General features: G+C 36.7%; 1 long non-coding RNA gene across 2 annotated transcripts; it reads right to left on the reverse strand.

Moving 5' to 3' along the window:
* Positions 1-3927: 3927 nt before the first annotated feature.
* Positions 3928-21245, reverse strand: LOC134853059 (uncharacterized). 2 transcript variants are annotated; one of them, XR_010164313.1, is made up of 3 exons: positions 20991-21245; positions 17545-17860; positions 3928-4421 (listed from the first exon to the last, which is right to left on the reverse strand). It is a non-coding gene; the product is annotated as an uncharacterized LOC134853059 (long non-coding RNA). The 2 variants fall into 2 exon arrangements; XR_010164314.1 differs by lacking the exon at positions 17545-17860 and having other exon boundaries at positions 20271-21245.
* Between the last annotated feature and the right edge of the window lie 931 nt (positions 21246-22176).

Below are 22176 nucleotides of genomic sequence, written 5' to 3' on the forward strand. Positions count from 1 at the left end.
ACTTAATTTCAGTTTGGCTCATACCAGATCCCTGAACATTTTAGTTTGAACCATACAATTTAGCTGAATCATTTATTATTCAAAACTTTTTTGTGAGGTGCGCTGCTGGGTGTACTTATTTACATCTTACAAATGCATTACACCACTGACATATTTCTGATACCCGCTAACTTCTTATCCAATTGTTTTTCGCATGCATTAATTGCACAGAAACTCAAAGTTGAATGAAGACACAGAGCCAAACTCAATTTATCAGCAATTGTCCCGGGTCACCATTGTTACACACTTGCCGCTCTTTTTTTTTCATCGGAGACGAACGACCAGATTGAGCTTCTCGAACTCTGTCAAGATTTTTTCGGTGCCTGAAAAAAATTGCTCGGCTCAATTCGGATCTATTTTGTATGATTTCTATTGCATTTAATAAGTAACTGTCTTTCGTTCCCCACCTGCAAATTTGTATAATTGAGTTTCGTTCGGGCTATCTAATTCTCATGACATATGGCTCGTGTGTTCACTACCCAATTGCAAATGACTTTAGTCGTCAACCACGACCTCGTAACAGCAATGGTTACAACATAACATTGATTATAACAAATATGATGAAGGGGAGCGATAGAAGAATCCTAACAGTGCAAATTTATGTCGGTCAAAAAACAATTTCGCCAACTTTTTTTTTCCTACGCCTCTTTTTTCTAACGATTTGCTAATGCCTCAATTTTGCCAAAATGAGGCATTAGCAACTCATATGACTATGATGACATGAGCAGCAAAATGAGGCATTGCGACCATGAGTTAACTAAAAATCGTCAGTTTAAATTTCATTTTTTTTTTGCTCAAAAATTTCAAAAGTTTCTGATGATTTAGTTTTCAATATCATTCAAGGCGGTTAATTCAGGCGTTAACAAAGCAGATAACTAACTAAAAGATCGACGAATCAAAAGAAAAATTGCAATTTAGTTTGATAACATCGAGCACTCTAAAGTTGATTTTTCTGAAGCTAAAACAAGTCTTGAGGAATATTAGTTTCAAACAATTTTAGACAACCAAATATAACATATCTCTAATAATTTGATAAAACATCCCCCAAATTGCTAAATGTTGTCGGCAACCAGCACTATCTGATTATTTGCCTTAAATTTGCTTTTAAAAAGACTTTCGTCAAAACTTTCGAAGTTTTCAAAAAAAATTTTCTGAAAAATTTTTCTCTCTTTCTTTTCTTTCATTCTTTTTCTGTCATGACAAAATAGTCCAGACTCAGTTGTAGAATTAACTTTTTCGTTTTCAAAATTCACTTTCAGTTTCATCACTTGCGATACAAGGCAAGCTAGAGAAAAGACAATGAGACAGAAAAATAAAAAATCCTTTCTTTAGGACAAAAAAAATTTCGGAAAAAAATCAAAAAATCTAACCACCAGTATTAAATAAAATTTTAGAAATTACCGAGCGTCCACTAAGCCGACAACATGGCTGTAGAAGCACAAAATTCAGAACAAAGCTCATTTTTTTGTCCAAGAACTTTCAAAAGTCTTCGATGATTTTCAGTTCAAAAACAAATTAAGGCTATAAAACGAAGCATTTACATATTAATTGGACCTGAAGACCTGAGCAAAATAGTGAAGCATTGAGACAATGTATTAACAAAATCATCATCAGTACAACATTTGTTTTTTTATTTTTGCAAAAAACCTCAACAACTTTCGGATGATTTAATTTCAAAATAACTCAAGGCAGTTATTTCAAGCGTTAAAAAAGCAGATAACTAACCAAAAGATTGATGAACCAAATGAAAATTCCTCTTAAACTTTATAAAATCGAAAATTTTGAAGTTGAATTATTCAACCAAGTTTTTTTAAAAACCTCTTGAAAAAAATTTCTTAAGTTGATGAGTTTTTTAATTGCCTCCTGCTGAATTGTTTTTGATCTCACCCAGCGCAAACTTGAAATTATGTGTAAATTTCTTGGAGAGTTTTAAGGATCTTGAAGGTTCTTTGACAAATCTAGAAGATTCTTGAAGATAATTCCAAGATTTTGAAAAAATTTCCAATTTGCTTGGTGGGCTGCAGAGCCATCATACATATGTTTCAAATAATCATATGAATAAATTTTGGTTGTTAACCACAAAAACAAAAATTCGATCATTAAAGTTTTTAAAAAGAAAGTTAATTAAAATATATATTTTTTGACAAATTTTGTTGCTTCAAATTTTGTAAGTGATTTCTCTTTATTGCTGACTTTATTTCTCCCTAAAATTTGCAAAAATGATTGTGAAAATTTAAACTAATTTTCTAGAGATATTTAAAGATCTTGAAGATTCTTCGACAAATCTAGAAGATTCTTGAAAAGGTTTCCAAGATTCCACAAAGTTTTATTTTCAAAGATTCTTCGCTACATCAAAAAATCTTCAAGATTCTTCAAAATCTTGGCAAGAATTTCAAGATGACTAACTCTGGGCTTCTGACGAAGTGTTTAAAAAACGATTGAAACTTTTGCATAGGCTTTTTCGATGTCTATATATTTTTGGTTGCATTATTAGTGCTATAGTTCCTCAAATTAGGTTGTTCTTTTAGTTAATCAGGCTTCAAATGCACGATCAATCTCTTCTAGTTAACTTTTGCTTTCTAGCATTCGGGGCAACCGATAATCGGGCTGGCAAATTGAGCAGCCAGAATTTGCATTATGCTAGTACGCGTATCTACTATAAAAAATTTAATTTCTAACAATTCCAATAGTACTCATGAAATTCACTCATTCTCATTGAATTCCAGGCGTAGAAATCATTGCTATGTTGTCAGGTATGATTTTGACAGTTTTGCATCAATGCTCTTCAATGACAACAGCCTCCAAGGTGTTAACATGGCCTTTCGACCTGGCGATACTTTTGACACTTATACTGGTCTTTGTTCATGTCAGTGGACATTTTTTGTGGGTTCGAAAACTGGGTTTTCTTGTGAGGGACAGACACTAGCCCTGACGTTTGTCGCATTTCTGCCCAATGTCATCTCAGCTACTAGAAGTTTTTGAAGTTCGTCTGCTTTTTATGAAATTAGCCAACACACCTGGACCTTTACTGGTACGTTTTTAGTTTTTTTTCTGAGCTTTTTTCTTTCACTCTCTTTAAAGAAGGGTCGTTTGATATCTGTAAGTCAGCTTGCCCCGACCATTGTTTTTTATTATGATTCCAAAGGCAACCGCTTAAGGTGAGTTTTTCCTTTCAAGGCCTTCTAAGTGGTTCTCTTTACAATAAAGGATGATTGAAATTATTGCATGGCAAAAAAATCAATTCTTAGCACATCTTGCAAAGCTTTAGTTATTTTAATTATATGGCAAGATAGCTATCTTGTAGGAACTTGCAAATCTCTAGTAAAACCATCACAATCACCATGCTTGATCGAAAACTATTGATTGAAAATACTTTTCTAAATGAGAGTAATAACAGCGCCAATATTTTAAAAATCTATAAAATAGCTTTACAATAACAGCCTAAAATAGCGTATTATAAATGAGCTTTGAAAACTTTTGCCCTTATTGTTAATTGTTGCAAAATATATGAATCGAAAATAAAATTTTAACTTCTCTCTGCGGTGTGCTCGCTATAAGCTAGTGGGGACTCCACATCTAACACGGACAGGTGTTCTTATTTTTCAGTCAAATATTTGAAAAAAGCAGGTCAGAAATGCGTTGCTAATAACTTTTTGGAAAATTTTGATCCAAAAGTTTTTTTGGCGCGCGCTCCCCCTGAAAATTAGTATGAATCGCTTTCACAGAAGTTTTTTTTTTCGGTAAGCCAAAAGTTGATATCCTAAATCAGTACCAAATTGGGGGCCTTTTGAGTTGGCATGGGGTCGAATCCCTGGATCATGTTATGTTCACTACATGATAGATTGATGAGTTACTATTTTAAATTGGTTCGCAAAGAAGACAACCACAGATATTACTACTTTCAATTTAACAAGCAATCATCAAAATATACTAGTTAGCAGAAAAAATGGAGTTCACTTCAATATTTTTATTGGTCCAAGGGTGCATATGAAATGCAGTCTTCTACTGGCCTTGAAGGCCAAACTTTGGAGTAAAAGTCTGCTGCTACTTTGTTTATTTTTTATAGATGATCAACAGCAAAATTTCGCAGTCTTGGTCTTTAAAATCAACTGTCTCCCTGATAGCAAGGTCTTCCAATTTGGCGACACTTCTGGCACTTATTCTGAGGATGATCGTTGTTGATGTCAATGCGATCTTCTTCCGATTTCAAAATCTGGGTCTGCTTGTGTGGATACACATAGTTGCCTTGACAGTTGTCGCATTTCTGCCCCATTTCAGCCCAAGAACTAGCACTTCGCCACTTTCGCCCACAGTTTTCGCACTGGAACTCGCCAACACACCTGGATCTTCCTTGGTACGGTGTCAGGCCTTTTCTGGGCATCCTGCCAACAATTGAAAACAAAGCATTGACGCAGGCGTGGATCTAGGAATTTCTCGAGAGGGGGGGGGGGAAGGATTTTCAAAAAAAAGTTGAAAATTTTGTCAACTTTTTTTTAGGTTGACCACATTGATTTTCTGAGCTCTCCCAAACAACTATAAAGACCTAAGTTGACCAAATTTTTTGCGCCGCAGGCAAATTTTTTAAAAATGGCCCAAAAAAAGTGTTAGAATAGATTGGCGCCAACGGTTTTTAGGGTCCGTCCTACCATATACGGATATCTCAAAATAGTACAAAGGGGGGACCCTTTGGGTCGGCAGGGGGTCGAATCCCTGATGGGGGGGGGGGGGTTCTAGCGTCCGCTCCCCGCCCCGCTTAATCCACTACTGCATTGACGGGTAATATCTTATTTTTTCAAAACCAGAATTGGCTGTTGAAAAACTTTTGAATGACCCCAGGGCGGATATTTTTTTTGGGGGGGGGGGGGGATTGCGCGGACTCCCTCTCTCAGGGATTCGACACCCTGCTGACTTAAAGGGTCCCCCCTTTGTTCTTGTGATATGCGTTGCGATATCAATTGAAAACAAGTTGTAATTCAATACTGTATTCTGAATTTTGAATTTAGTTTTTTCTTTTCTTTGTTTTGGTATTGGTTACTGAGATCTAGATCAGTGCTGAAAACTCTGATCTGTCACTTAGTCTCAATGTCATCACACACTGTGACCCTTGAGTATACCATAAAAGTAATAAGTAAGCACCGTAGGTTGGTTGTACATACATAAACAATTACTGCTACTGCAGTAGCGGTATGACACACCCCCCTCGGTAAGAGGAAAAAATTATACAACATAAGTAGAACAATTTATTTAAAAAGAATTCACTGTACTCAGTTCTCAAGAAAGTTGCTGGGTTACTTGAAGGTTTAGTTTATAGACTTTTCAATTTTCTTCCAGCTCTATTTCCCAACTCGGGTTCCATTCCACTCCTTCATCTAGCGTAGCATACCCAAATTTTCACATGAATAAGTGTCGTTCGAGCCGTCTTATTTTCGATTCCACCGGTCTGTCGCTTCGTTCCTTGAAGTCTCTTAGTTGATTTCGATATTCCTGAATTGCTGTTTTCAGGAGTGCTCCCCCTGTCAGATTCTCTGATATCTCTTTAATTGAGTGCTTTATCGTGTCACCAAAGCGTTTCGGTTCCTTGTTTTTCGTTTGCCTGGAGCTTCGTCTGATACCCGACTCTTCGGTACTCGACTCATCCGAGAATGAGTTCTTGAGGTGGTTCGAATGTCGCATCTTTCTCCGAAATTTGTTGTGGGTTTTTTCTAATTTCGTCTGCAACTCGCTGAACACCTCGTTTTAGTAATTGGTCTGCATATTTTTCCCACTCGGAAGGTGCTAAATTTCGGTTGTGGAATGTGTCGATCATGTCCTCTGGAGGTGTCTGGGAATCAATACATTTCAATTTTGACCGCTGTTTTGATTTAGGTGTAGAGCTGGTCTGAGTTTTTTGATCTAATTTTCCCGACTTTGAAGTTGATTGCTCCTGCTCCAGATCGGCTGCCGTCGCAGTTTGGCTTGTCCCCTGTTGTTGCTTGTTTTGGTTTTTCTTTTCTTTCGCTTTCTTCTCCGTCTTCTTTTTGACGCTTTCCTCTGTAGTTGAACTTGGACCCGCCAGATTTGGTTTTGCTCTCTTAATTGCCAAGTTCAGGCCTCCCCCTGCTTCCGTGTCTTTTGAAGTCACTACTGTTTGGCTCTTTTGGAAACGATCTATGGGATTCATCGCTTCTGCGATCTCCATGGCTCGTTGCAGTTCTTCATCTGATCCCAACTCCTCGAGTAATTCGGGGGAACTGATCCTGTGAAACTTTTTCGTAGGTTCGGCCGATGGACTCTTACTCGCACTCCGCTGATTTTCCTGGGTCGGCACTGTTTTCGATTGTGCAATATCCGACTTCCGATAGATAGAGCTTGTAGACGTCTTGATCGTTGAGTCTGTTTCGGAAGCGATTTTCCCTTTTAATTGTTTTGTGAGTGCTTGTTCACTTTTTCTTAGCGGGTCCTTTCTAAGTATTGTCTTAGGCGGGGATTTACGTTGATCTTCAACTTTGTCTCCAATAAATCCTTTCTCCCATGAGTATATCATCTCCTTTCGTAGATCAGGATTTAGTAGTCCAGTCTCGTCCACTAATCGTCTGATATCATTTTTAGCCGCATCTCTTCTCTCGTTGTTCCAGCGGGCGTTCGCCTCCAACAGCTCCTTTAGGGCTTTAGCCCTCTCTTTATCCCTGTCCGATGTTAGTTGCTGCTTGTGCAGTGGGCTTGTATCTCTACTGAGTTGTCCTCTGCGTACTATTTTGAGGTTCTCTCTTGATTGGTCATTTCTGCGTTTCAACTGAGAAGCCGTCAATGCTGAGCGTTCCAAGTGTTGTTTGTCTAAATAGTCAGAATTGTTTAAAAACCTATCCCTCAAAATTCTAAATTCCGTTTTTGGTAGTCTGCCAAAATGCGCTTGAAATGGGGATACTTGATTGGTTTTCTGCTTGTTCCACCGCAAATCTCTCATTATAATACTAAGACATAATTTGATCGATTTATTATTTTCTTCGAGCAACATCACCCCCAGTCTTCTTTTAATAGTTTGGATTGTACGTTCTACCCAACCACACTTTCGGTGGTCCCCCACCGGACAGATTTTTTGCTCGATATTGAGTTCCGAACAAATTTTCTTCAGCGTTTTCCCTTTAAAGCTTGAAAATTGATCAGAGCGAATTGATTCGGGAATCCCATGTGTGTCGATATACGATCTCAAGAATTTTACTGTGCACTTCCCACTTGTAGATTTCGTAACCTTCACCGATGGAAATTTTGAGAATCTATCTATAGCTACTAAGAGGTAGATTTTTTTTCCTTTTTGATTTTCTATGGGCCCGCGTAATCTAATTGTACTTCCTGTCCCGGCTGCGTAAGCAGTGGCAGTGGTTTTGACGTGTTTTTCGAAATAAGATATTTTACATTCTTACCGTATCTGGTACAGCTACGGCACTCCTCGGCTAGATTCACAATGTCCTTGTTCATATACGGCCACCACAGGTATTGTGATGCTCCTAGCATAGCCTCTTGGCCTGGATGCCCTCGATGTATTCTTTGAGAACATATTGTCTATTGTTCGATTATAACCGTTTGTTCACCGAAGCGCAGTCGTCCTGCACTGCCATCTGCGACCACAACGGGTTCGTATAAGGTCCCATTAGTTCGAAGCCTTGTTTGTCCCCTCTTTCTATCACTCGTCTAAGGCGGTCCATCCATGTGTCTTTGGTGGTTAATTCAGTCAACAGACTTTTGTCAAACAGTTTTGCCAAATTGTCCAGGGTCTCCTCTTGCTGCTGCTTCGGCAGTTTTAGTTTGCTCAACGTCTTCGGCGGTTCGATTGCACACACTTCTTCTTCACTCTCAGCCTCTTCTGTGGTCGTCAGGTCCATTTCTATGTCCTGCACCTCACTTAGTTTTCTTTCCGCCGATGCGGTTGGTTTGTGTATCGCTGAACTTTGTCCATATTCTGAGCTGTCCCTGACCTCCTCTGTGTGTGCCACCAATTCTCAATTGGGTTCCCGTATGTTGTCTTCTCCGCCAATTAGTTGCCAGAATGAAAGAAGTCTCTGATCTGCTTCTTGTTGTTGGTGTGGTTCGAGCGGCCATTTCACTCGTGATGCCTGTCTAGTTTCACTGTCGGAGCTATCCCTATTTTTACGGCCACCTCTTATGTTTTTTCTTGTTCGCTGTACTGTCTCTGTGATTTCCTCCTCTTCTGAGAGTTCGTTTGCATTTGTCATTGAGCGGTTCCACTTTGGGTCCAGTAGGCTCTCTTCACGTTCGTCGTTTCGCCATTCCTGTGGTGAATCCGACCACCAATCGTACGATCTGTTTCCTGACATCTCGTTCCTTGAGTCTGTTTTTTTTCTTCTGAATTTCCGATACTGATTTTTCTACGATTTTCGATTTATTTGAGACTGACTGTTTATTGAGTTGAGTTGACAAAAAAGTGATCGGTTTATGTTGAACTGCTGTGTTTAGCTGTTTTTGCAGTCGTGGAAACTGTTTTCTCTCGTTCCGGTCGAGCTTTGTTAGTTTTTGACCGTTTTTGTTGCTATAGCAACCAGTACTTGATGTCTATTTCTTTGCATTCCTTCTAGAACTTTCTAGAACGTTTTCGTTCCGGTCGAGCGACCCAGTTTCTTTGAGCCTATTGTTCATGCAGTCTAATGCTTCATGAAAGGAGTTTATTGTCGCCACTACAAACTTTTCATCTAATTCTGATTCGGGCCAGGGATCATTGTAGGGATCACGCGATAAATAATCAACTATGCCTATGTCCCTCCCCGGAATGTGAACTATATTGAACTGATATGGTAACAACCGGTCAACCCATTGGGTCAAACGGGATTGACAGGTCCTATTTGACTTGTTACCATCTAACGCTGATGTAAGCGCTTTATGATCTGTTGCGATGATAAAGGGTTTTCCCAAAAGGTAGTGTTTATATCTGTCTACTGCCCAAACAACTGCCAGTAACTCCAGTTCATTTGTTGAATATTTTTTTCTTGGGCATTCAGATATCGGGATGCGATTGAAATTGGAACTCATAGACCTTCGTCATTTTGTTGTTCCAATGTAGCCCCTAGCCCATCATGGCTCGCATCACATTTAACTCGTGTTTCTCGGTTAGCATCGTAATAATGTACTTTTGTTATATTTGCAACAGCTTCTTTTATAGCATTAAATACTACCGTGTGTTCTTCCCCCACTCAAATTTTTTGACCGGGAATTTCATGTTTTTTAAATTTTCTTTTGATTTTCTTCTTTAAGAGGTGGTCTCAATTTCTCAGTCAGGCTTGCTGCGTTAGATATAAATTAAGCTAAGTGTTTTATACTTCCCAGAAATGACATTAACTGCTTAAGGGATTTTGGCGGGTTCAGATTTACAACCGCTTCGGCTTAAGTGATTTTAGGTTTAATCCCTACTTCTGAGAGGTGATGACCTAACCAATTCACTTCTTGTTTGAAAAATTCGCACTTTGATAATTTCAATGCCAAATTTTCCGCATCCAATTTCTTTAGTACTGCTTCCACCAGATTTCTATGTTCAATTTCATTTCCTTTTGACACAATAAGTATGTCATCCAGAAAACAAAACGTGTTTTTAGCGTGATTGATAGTCCTATCCATAGCCTTTTGAAATTCAGCTGGCGTATCCGCTAAACCATAGAACCTTGTCAGAAATCTGTATGTTCTGGTTGCTTTCCCACCAACAATGTTAAAGTTGCATTGTTTAGCTGTATCAGCAGCCAATTTTATTTGACTGTGCGCATATTTCAAATCTAACACCGTGAAATATAGAGTACCATTCTTGTTTTCGTTAACAATTTGGCTCACCCCATTGATGAGTTCATCTACATTCGGCATTTGATATTTGTTTTTGAGCAATTTTCTATTAATTGGTTTCGCGTTCATGGCCAATTTTATTGAGTCGTCTTCTTTTACTGTTATCACAATCGGAGCGATAAATCAATCACTTGTACATTTGTCGAGTTTTGTTATTTGACCTTCTGTCAACAACTTCTCGATTTGTTTTTCAACTTTATCTTGTATGTGAATTGGGATTCTTCTCCCCTTTTCTTGAATTGGACATAGTGGATATTTAAATTTTGAACTTACAATGTGATTTTTTGAAATTCCTTGTCTATCAAATAAGTTTTTGAATTTAGTGAAGAATTTTTCTTTCCAACCTTCTGACTGCTCGCACATGAGCACGTCAAACCTGGTAAGTTCCTTTGGCACTGGTTTTTGTGTAGTAACTATTCCCACTTGTCCTTGCAGATCTAGTCCCATGATGCATCTGGTTTTACGTTCTGATACCAGAAAGGTAGCGCCTTTTACCTCCCAGCCTGCCGACCGAAGATTGGTCTTAAGAACTCCCAGTATACTGATCGGTTTTTTGTTGTAATCAACGAATTTTGATTGTAAGTTCAGTTTTCCTGACGGAATGAATCTTACTTTACTTGATTTCTCCATAATTTCCTTCGTCGTCGCCCAATTGACAAATGAAACTGGACTTCCCGTGTCCAGTGTTAGTTGTATTATTTGGTTGTCGATTCGTACCATGGCCTTTAGTGATTTTACTCGTTTCAATGTTGGATCTCGAATCGAATCTATTTTCTAAACTCGTATCATTTCTGCATTTGAATTGTTTCTCATTTCATTATTTCAATCTTTCACATATTTTGAAACTCTTCCGTTTTCCGGTTGATAGGTTTGTATCGACATAACTTCAAACTCACCACATGACCCAACACTTTCACTTATCTGATCGCATTCCTCTACAGATCCTTCCGAGTCTTCCGCAACTTCGCTTACCTGTTGAGATCTGCACATTTTTGCAAAGTGATTTGGTTTACCTCAGTTCTTACAAGTTTTCCCCATCGCTGAACAATTTTTCAGATGTCCTTGGTCAAATGTCCTTCCACATCTGTTACATGGCTTTGTTTTCATGTTGTGATTCTTGTTATTAATTTGTCTTTTGTTCGATTCCTTTCTGTTTTGATTCTTTGTTGTCCCTGACAAATTTCGAACTGCCATTACAGGTTCTTGTTTTATTCTCACACCCGAAGTGTAATTGTTACTTGATCTTCCTGTAGCCGCCGCATTTGTCTTTTGGAACGCCATTGTGGTTAACTTGCTATGATCGAATTTTATCGCCCTTTTCAGAACCTCTTCCGGGTCTAAGGTCTCGAATGTCAACGTGTCCTGCAATGCCATGTTCTTCATTTTTGAAATAAATAGATCACGGACTATTTCATTTTCCAATGTTCCCAGTTCTGATCGGGCTGCTTGCGCAGTAAGCGCTGCGTGAAATGATTCCAGAGATTCTCCAGAGTCTTGCATTCTCGTAAATAGCTTGTATCTTTCATACGTTACACATTTCACCTTTTGAAACGAAACTTCTGCCAGATCTGTAATTTCCCTGAACGTCATTTTCGATTTTTCAGCATGTGGGTTCTTCTGTAGGAATCGTTTTTTTCCTTTTGTACCCAAAGACAAAAATAATCTGGACACCAACTTCTTTTGTACTTCGTTGTAGAAAACATTGTGTCCGACTCGTCGGCCCCTTGTCCTTCTGTCTTCATTCTCCAACAATACTCTATCCCTTGCTAGCTTGTCTCTAAGGGTCCTCGCATTCCTTGCATCTTCATTCTCTCCTTATCGGAGTGTTTCTGGTCGAGGTGGTGGTTCCTCTAGTATGTCTTTTGATTCTTCCAAAATAATCTCTGGGTTCACATTTTCTTTAACCGTAACCGCCATAAGAAATTGTTGGAACCAGATTTTGAAAATCCACGGAGGATCTAGATTTGCTGACGCCCAAAATACCGGGATTCCCATATCCGTTCTGTTATCTTGAGCTGCGAATCCTGCTGGCTGCGCCATGTGATATGCGTTGCGATATCAATTGAAAACAAGTTGTAATTCAATACTGTATTCTGAATATTGAATTTAGTTTTTTCTTTTCTTTGTTTTGGTATTGGTTACTGAGATCTAGATCAGTGCTGAAAACTCTGATCTGTCACTTAATCTCAAAGTCATCACACACTGTGACCTTGAGTATACCATAAAAGTAATAAGTAAGCAGCGTAGGTTGGTTGTACATACATAAACAATTACTGCTACTGCAGTAGCGGTATGACAGTTCTATTTTGAGATATTTATTTTTGGCTGACGCACCCTAAAACTTTTCTAAAGGTACCTTTGGCGACAATAAGTACTAATTTTGAAGGGGGTGCGCGCCAAAAAAACAGGTTTTTTGGTTAGAAATTTCCAGAAAAACCCCTATAAACGCTTTTTTGGCCTAATTTTTCAAAATTTTGCTGGCGGCGCAGAAAAATGGCCCACAACAGAGTCTTTTAAGTGCTTTGGAAGAGCTCAGATAATCAATATGGTCGACCTAAAAAAAATTTTGACAAAATTTTTGAAAGTCCGCCTCCACCACCCTCGAGAAAATCCTTGATTTGCCCTTGAATGACCCCATTTTTGAATAGGATAAAAAATAAGTCTGGTGTATCAAAAAATTTGGTTTTCCTCTCAAGTCTTAAGATTGTGCGTAATATATGATTTTTGTTACCGCAATACTCAGTGAAGCCGTTAAACACTAGCAGACTTCAAATTATCGGCAAAATAAGTATTCATTTGTCTCGCAAAACGTTAAATCTGTTATATGCTTAAGAAACTGGAATGATACTCAAAAAACATTGCATCCTAAGACAAGCAATTTTCCTCAAATACTTTTGAAGGATATAATATTTGTCAAGTTATTTTTTCATGCAAATGTAAGCGACAATACAGTGCTGATTCAAAAAAACCGGACAAAAAAATATTTAATTTCCAAAAATCGCATTCAAAATTTCACCCCTAAAATTGGTCATTTTTAAACAACCAAAATAATTGATAAAAATGTTATATCAAAAGAGAAACCTATCACACAGCCCAACAAAACTCTAGAATTATATAATTTCGGTTGATAGCCAAAAAGTTCATTTTTACTACATAAAAATATAAATCTTGCTCAAAATCAAATTTCAAACGTTTTACGCAAAATGGTGAAAGCCTTAGAAGAAATTTGTTGGGATTTTTGAGAGACTTTTTTTGGTATACTTTTCATCAATTAAATCATCAGTTTCATCTTAGTTTTTGATTAATTAAAAAAGCCAAAATCACCTTTTTTGGGTGAAACGTTGAATGCGATTTTTGCAAAAAAAATTTCATCATGTTTATTCTGATTAAAATCTAAGCAACTTTTATCCTCTTCACTTTTTGTCCAATCCTAACCCAATTTGAGAAAAATGCCTTTGAAATCGCAAACTTTGTTTGTTTTGTCCGGACAATTTAAATAAGCACTGCATAATATGATGTTGACGACAAATAGCCATTTACAAAATGAAAGAAGTACTTTCGAAACTTATTGGAGATAAGTTCAAGTTTCCAAACAAACGTTTGTTTGGTACGTTGATTGATGTAAAACTCTTTATCTATGAGCCTGAAAGTTATCCATAAAATCATACAAAATTTTGAATACAATTCAAAAACTTGAATATAATTCAAAAAAGACATTAGTTTTGAAAATTTGCTGCAATTCAGTATAAAATATGCTTTTACACAGAGGGTCACTCTATGAACTCTAAATCAAATTTGAGTCAATCACAATTACAGATAACACTTGGACAATCCAAAAAGTCACTCTTTGAGCTTATTTGAATTATCCAGTCAAAGCCAACAAAAATTGAAAATTCAAACGCGTTCAAATTCAAAACAAACATTAAGCGAGTTTAGCAAAAGTTGCTCAAAATGTCACCAGAATTAATATGGTGCAATTTTTTTCGAAAGTCTCTCAATTTTACCCCAAAAATGGATTATTTTGGCTTTTTATAATCAAGAATAACACTGAAACTACCAAATTAATTGATGAGAAAGTTTTATCAAAAAAATCGTTTAGTACATCGCACTATTTTCTATAACGGTGAAACCCAAAAACTTGTGTAAAACGTATGAAATTTGTTTTAAACAAAGATTTTGATTCAATAATTATCTTTTTTGGCTTATCTTTTATTTTAAAAAAATTTGTATTATACAGATTTTGGAAAATTAGAAATTTCTTGGGCTGTGTGAGAGGCTTCTTTTGATATATTTGTCTCATCAATTATTTTGATAGTTGATTGATTAAGTAAAAAAGCCAAAATTTCCCATTTTTTGGGGTAATATTTTGGTAAAGAGTTCGAATAAATGCACGAAATTACTTCAAACGAAATTTTAAGCAATGGTTGATCTCTTGTCTTTTTGCGTAATTTAAACTGTTTAATTTGAAATAAACGGATTTGAGTTTTCCATTGCTGTTCTTTTTGACCTGATAATTTAAATGAGCACTGTAGTACCAAAAAGTGGAGTTTTGGGTTGGCCAGGTTTTATAGACTCTTTAGATTTTGATTGGCTCAAACTCGATTTTGATTTTATAGAGTAAACCCATGTATAATAGTATATTTTATACAAAATTGCTGCAAGTTTCTCAGGCTAATTTTTTTTTGAATTTTTGCGAGATGCCATGAAGGTGTTAGTATATTTTTGGATTACTTTCAATTCTGGATCTCAACAGGTCTGATTCAGGAAAATTTCAGATTTAGCTAAAATACGTATTTCCGAACTGAAACAATCCGATTCGTTTTTTGAACAGAGTTATTTGTTTTGTAATCGAGTGGATGCTCAGATTCAGAACATCGTTGAACAGTCAATCCTGGTAACATCTGGTTGACCTTCTTACAAAAAGGTATGCGTATGCGCATCATAATAATCCAAGCAAAAGATAATTGCAAGCCTACTCATGAAGTTTATGAAAATCTTATGACAAGCCTTAAAAACAATTCGAAACAAGAAACAAAAATAATGTTATCATAAACAGTTTTTGCTTTAAACCGGATTTTCATTTTTTTCATGGCTATCTTCTTTTTATGATTGTTTTTTAATCTTTTTTTTTTCTGTAAACCTAATTCTGTCGAACAAACATTTTCAAACAACTGAGTTAATCGAAAGATAAATTTTCAAGTCGATTACTAAAATATACTGTTTTTTTTTCTAATAAAAACTACAATTTTTATTGTGATTAAGCTTAGCATCAAATTCAAAACCCTAACTGTTTATCTAGTTAGTGTTTTTATAGCCATAATTCAATAGTCTTATAGGAATTTTTTGTTTATTTTTGAGCTTCCAGACAAACGTTAAAAAACAAAGTAGTTTGAAAAAGCTGATCAGATAATTCCACATGAAAAATGTTTGTCATACGTTTTCATACAGTTTTGTTTTGTTTTTGGAAGTGTATGGAGTGGCAAATAAATTGATAAGCCTTTCTTTCCTTGTTTCGAAATTTTTGATAGCCCGGATTGAGGTCGCAGTGCATTTCAGTGCTGGTCATGCATTAGAACATCTTTGTTTTGGAACTGCAGAATTGTTCAAACACTCGAACCTAATTCGTGTTACTAACGGTGGCGTGGAAACAAAACAGGGATATGCATGCAACGGTGTTCCATGGATTTTAACCAATTATTTTGAATTATCATGGTCGGTCTAAAAAAATTCAAAAAAATCGATTATAATCGATTTAAAAAAAAAGATTATAATGATACTATTTTTCTAATCAATAACATCCAATTATAATAGATTATAATCGATTATAATTGACTCTTTTGAAAGAAATTGAAACATGTTTTTGTTGAAAATATCCATTGTTAATCAATTATGTATGTCTGTATATGTGTTGCTACGTGTGCGATTATGTTTGCCCTTATGTGTGTATCTAAGCCCCAAAATTTGTGTATATGTGTGCCCCTATGTTGTGTATCTGTTTGTGTGCCCCTAGGTGTGTCTGTATGTGTGCCCCTATGTGTGTGTGTGTTCCTGTTTCTGTGATTGTTTTTATGATTCGCAGATTGGACCCGAACTGCCCTCACTGGCTCTCTTATCTGATGCCCACTGAGGTCACTGGTTCTGCTACCCGATTACCGCTGAGGTCACTGGTTCTCCTACCCGATGCCCGCTGAGGTCGCTGGTTCTCCCACCCGATGCCCGCTGTGGTCACTGATTCTACCACCCGATGCCCGCCGTGGTCACCCTTTCTCCTACACGATGCCCGCTGAGGTCACTGGTTCTCCTACACGATGCCGGCTGAGGTCACTGGTTCTCCTACACAATGCCCGCTGAGAGCACTGGTTCTCCTACCCGATGCCCGCTGAGGTCTTTGGTTCTCTTACCCGATGCCCGCTGAGGTCACTGGTTCTCCCAACCGGTTCCCGCTGTGGTCACCCTTTCTCCTACACGATGCCCGCTGAGGTCACTGGTTCTCCTACCCGATACCTGCTGCGGTCACTGATTCTCCCACCCGATGCCCGCTGTGGTCACCCTTTCTCCTACACGATTCCCGCTGAGGTCACTGGTTCTCCTACACGATGCCCGCTGAGGTCACTGGTTCTCTCACACGATGCCCGCTGAGGTCACTGGTTCTCCTACCCGATGCCCGCTGAGGTCACTGGTTCTCCCACTCGATGCCCGCTGTGGTCACCCTTTCTCCTACACGATGCCCGCTGACGTCACTGCTTCTCCCACCCAATGCCCTCTGAGTTCACCCTTTCTCCCTCCCGATGCCCACTAAATCTCCTACCCGATTCCCAATGAACTCACTGTTTTTCCGACCCAATGCCCGCTGAGGTCACTGGTTCTGTAGAAGTATTCACAGGGAGCGGTCTTCAATGGGAGACCATGAAAATAAATTGAAGATGAACCTGATATGAATAATTCGTCAAAGGAATTGCTGTAAAAGCAAAGGACTATTAAAAGCATAGAATCAGTTTTTTGAGTCGTAAATAAACATGTAAGTTGTGCTTTCAGTTTTATGTATGTTGTTCTATATATGCATGCTATAGGAAAATTATGTAATTTACATCTTTAAACTTGCTTTTTTCTTCCAGACATACTTAGAAAAAAAGAATAGCCTAATTATCAAAAATAAAACAATACATTTTATTGGATTTTCTTGACAAAATAATCGTTTATAAGTGAAAAAAATTAATTATAATGAATGATGATGGATTACAATGGATTTGTATTTTTCGAAAATAATCGATTTTAATGACCACATAATCGAAAACCTGGTCTAAATTTGCAACAATAATGGATTATAATGACAACATTTAAGACAACGTTTTTCCATTTTAATCGATTGTTATCCCTGGATCTCCGGTGCGGGGGGGGGGGGTCTGGATGCGACCGACCGACCGTAGGATCGGGCTCGGGAAGGCAGCAGTTAATCCATAAATCAAAATCTCTCATATTGCAAAAGTTCAGCGATGTTTTTTTGATCATTCAGAACTGCTACAGCACTGGGATCATTAGCTCTTATTTTATGGTTGATCAGACTTATTTTGCTGTTTAGACTCTGATGCAGTGCTGGAAATGCTTAAACCACTACTGTGACAGCATTTGGTTTGAACTGCATGACCATTCCGAGAGACGTTTTTGTCAACCAGAGACATTACTCACCTTCCTTTGTACGTTTTCTTCATTTTAGTACAAATGCTAAATAATAAATTCAAAGAAAATAAAAAATTTTTGTCTCAATTTTTTTAGCGAACAATTTTATGACAATACTTTATAATAACTAGAAGCCTAAAAGTAAAAACACTAAGTAGAGCACATATAAATCAACAGAAGATAAATCTTAGATTGATCTAAAGCTTTTCATCGGAATATAATTTGACGCAATTGAATCGACTTTGCTGGAAGAAAATATTTGCTGGCAATTAAATCTGGTGCAGAGTCAAAAAAATAATTGAACTGAATGTTTTTGATACTAAATCTGCAGTTGCAGCACCATACCAACACTCAAGTCTACTGAATCGGTCTTTAAAACAATTCATTCTTCTTCAACTCGAAAATTTCAAAGACATATAACGAGACTTGACCATGATAACAATCTAGTCAAACGCATCGAAAATAAATCGCGCTTGGTTTTAAACCATGGAAATTTAGCAGTCAATTTTATTTTAGCTGGCTTGTACACCGGTTAGTTTTAAAACCACCAAAAACTTTACCACAAATTTTTTTGTACCTCGACTGGCCTGCAATGGACTTTAATGGATGATAATAATCAATTTGGTTTTTCAATGTCATCTCTGTAAAACTCAAATTTGATCAAAAATATTTTATTTAGTTTTTGTTAACTATAATTTAGTTTTTGTGAAATCAAAAAATCAGTCTTAATCGATTAAAATCAAAGCTTCATCAGATAAAACGAGCATTCCTGAAAGGGATCTTTTTACTTATTCTGCCCAAATTTCTCTATTTTGCGATTTTATGTTTCTCAATGTAAGAATGCAGAAAACAAGTACACTGATCGCAGTGATTGGTTTACTTAATGCAATTGCAATCACATTGGCCGATTTCTAACAAGGCAAACTTTAAGCAGAGTCATAAAAGTGGTCATTTTTTCTTGGAATTTTTTTTTGTGGTTGCCGTGTGTTGTTTTTGCTGGTCTGCATAAAATTTGAACAGTTAGCTAAACATTCTACATTTTTGGCTAAGTTGGCTTAGTTGGCTAAGTTGGCTATTTACGAGTTGACTTATTACTGTGAACAAAAAAATTTGAGATGCTGAAATTTAATTTGCTAATTCTAGCCAATCCGATTGAAGCAATGTAGCTACAATTCAAGATGTTAAAATATTGATTTTTGGGCGGAATAAGTAAAAAGACCCCCTGTAAGTTTCTAGTTCCTTAATTTTTGCTGATTCTACTTTATTCTCCCTGATCGTATTTACGTCCATTGCCCCGTCCATACAGCGTATGACATCCCTCGCCCATCTCTTACACCTCCTCCTTAGCCGCTTACAACTCCTCGCTTACCCAACCTCACAATAAAATGGCATTCAAAATTCAAATTTCGAATAGTTTACCTTTGCGTTGAAGATAAAAAGAGCCGCTTAAGGACTGCAAGTGGAACGTTCCAAACTTACTCGAGGTTTGTGTTGAACAAAACTTTCTGTTATATGTTGGAAAACAAAAAACGCTTTATCTATGAGCTTGAAAGTTATCCAAGGTACTATACAAAGTTTTAAAACTTGGAGTGCTTTTGATTGATCCGAATTTTCTAGATTTTAAAGTAGATGCAAACTCTATGGTCTTGTGTAGAAAACTGGAAAAAAGAAGAGTTCTGTTTGAAACCAGTAAAAACGAAAACGTCAATCAATATGCAGGTTTTGAAGCAGTATGTTAACATGTACTCACAAGTTTTTCTGATATACATGCAGAACGCATATCATAATATTGTAATTCACTTGAACACTCAATTTTTTTGACCTTCGGTTTTGATTAGACACCAGTCAACACTATCAGTATTCAATCAGTGGTCGATCATTGAACTGTTCGTGTTAGTTTAGGAACAGATATCTAAATTCAAAAAAAAATTTCCTAAAATTTGAAATTTTTTTATGAAATCATCCCCCCACACGCCATATAAAGTACAAAAAGATAGATTTCGCTCCTTGTTACGAACCAATTATGGCAAATAAGCTTCTTTTAACCAACTTGGAACGATTTCTAAGACGGATTGACTCTCCGCTTACGCGTAAATAGCGCGAAATATATCGCGCGTTAATTGTCCCAAGTTGGCAATCTTTAAACCCCCATAACTTAACGAAAAATGATCACAGGTAAAATATCTTTTCAAATTTGAGCTCAGGAATACAATAGCTTTCGAATGATATTTAAAAATTCAGTCAAAAAATGGCTAGTTAAAAAGTCGAAATTTGTCTGAAGAAAAAAAACCCACCCCGAGCACAAATATTCCGTTACTTTCGAATCGAAAGTCGGAACAATAAATAGCTTTCAATGAATATTAAATCTGGATTAATCTATGCGCGCGTCTATTTTTCCCGATGAGAGCTTAATGCGGATTTCAAAATAAAGTGTGGCTATTCATGCCGTGCTTAAGGTCATTCTAAAATGATTTGAGGTTAGCAACTTATTGATAAGAATAGCGCGAGAATTATTAATATTTTTCAAAGAAGTTTTTTTCTGGATGAGGTTATGCGAGAGTTTGTTTAACCCAATGAAAGCGTAAGCTAGATTGTTCTAAGCGTAGCTCGATTCCAATTTGATTTCAGGCTAGCTGATTAATTTTATTATTTCCTTATATGAATCAATCCTTAAGTTTGTGAAACTTACTATTATAATGTGGCTGTTGGGGAAACTTTGAACATTTATTACTTACTATTTTTTGTAGCCAAAACGCTATTCGCATCCAGTGAAAAGAGCAGTCGAGCAGTCGACAAAGAGCAATTTATCCCAATGAGACCGTGGCAATTTATCTTGGAAGATATCGAGAGCCGACACTTTTGAACAAAATTGATCTTTTTATTGTACAAAGTCAGGTATTTCGAACAAATTCGACCAATTTTTGGTAAAAATTAAAAAAAAATTGGAACAGAGACTAAAAATGACCGGTAAATTCGAACATTTTTGAACTAAGTCGAACATTTCCGGTAATGCCGAACAAAGACAAACAAATTCGAACAAAGTCAAACAAAGTCAAAAAATGACATCGTTCGACTCGAAAGAATCAACAACGGTCATCGTTCGACTCAAAAAACTGAAAACGGACATCAGCCCGGGCTATCTATTTTGACAAAATTTAACAATCATTTTTAATGGAATCAAAAACTATAAAGAGAGGAGTGAAAATTTAAATGGAACTGCTGACGGGTGGCGGATGTTAAATTTGATGTTAAATTGGTCCTTTAATATTGTACATTCTACAAATTTTTTGTAAAAAATTGACGCGACAAGTCGTTCATATACTGGCAGCCAACCATCAGTTTTGGATCGAAATTGCAAACTGTTACAATTGACACAAGTGAAGTTCATGAAACAATCCAATATAAATGGTGGATATAATCTTAATCTTGAAACTTCAATGCGGGTATGGTCGCACGGCTGAGGATAAAAATAAGTTCGCATAATTTTGACGAATAATTCAATGTATATACAATTGTGCAATTGTGCAATTGTCAACTCTACAACTGTAATTTTTTAATTATAATTAATTTATGGGAAAATCCCATATGCTACCGTAAAATGAGCGTTGAAACGTCAAATAAATTTGCTGTGAGCTTTGAACAATTAAATAAAAAATGATCGTTGCGTTCATAGTCCTGTGTTGTTGCATCGTATATTATATGTTTGCGTTTCAAACACCATTTTATAAATATATTTTACACGAAGAATGATTGGTGAGGACAAATAAACATTTTAGTCGCCGTCCAAAAGAAATCAAATTTAATTCAACTGTACAAATATGCATCAAGCTGCAATTATCTATAGCTATAGGTTTGGTTTTATTTTGAGGTCTAAAATTATACGGCCATAAAAAAGCATGCCCAATTTGCGACGGTGACATTTCATATTCGTAGAAAATCTATGTGGTCGACCTAAAAAAAGGTCGACAAAATTTTTTTTGAAAGTCCGCACCGCCCCCCTCAAGAAATTCCTATATCCGCGCCTGTTTCATATAGTGTATATATCATTCAGCATATAAAATTATAGCAAAAAAGATTCTGTAACTAATCTAGAAAGTTTTGTCGATTTTTCGTATAAATTATTTCAAATCAGAGCTTGACCGAAGCAAAAAAAAATAATATTTTGATGATCATCTAATTTTTCGTAAATGGTTTTCATAAACTTATATTTTGAGCTGAGCGGGTCAATGGTCCTCATAATTTAAAATTCCACGGTCTGAGCTGAAAACAGTAACCTCAACTACCTGCCTGTAATTGTTAGGGCTATTGAAATTGCGGTGGAACTTTGTAGTTTTTTTTTGAAATCAAGAAATCAAGTTGATTTCTTGATTTCAAAAAAAATACAAAGTTCCGCCCCTGAAATCAACCATGAAAAATCAAGTGGACCAGGCACGGATCTAGGAATTTCTCGAGGGGGGCGGGGCGCATTTTCAAAAATCTTTTTTCTTAGGTCGACAAAACAGATTTTCTAAGATCTGCTAAACCACTATAAAGACCGTAAATAGGCCAAATTTTCTGCGCCGCAGGCAATTTTTTATTTTTTTAAAAAAGGCGTTTTTAAGCACTTTTTGGAAAATTTTGACCAAAAATTGCGTTTTTTCA

The sequence above is a fragment of the Symsagittifera roscoffensis genome, chromosome 8 (assembly GCF_963678635.1).
Source record: "Symsagittifera roscoffensis chromosome 8, txSymRosc1.1, whole genome shotgun sequence".
Taxonomy (NCBI): domain Eukaryota; kingdom Metazoa; phylum Xenacoelomorpha; order Acoela; family Convolutidae; genus Symsagittifera; species Symsagittifera roscoffensis.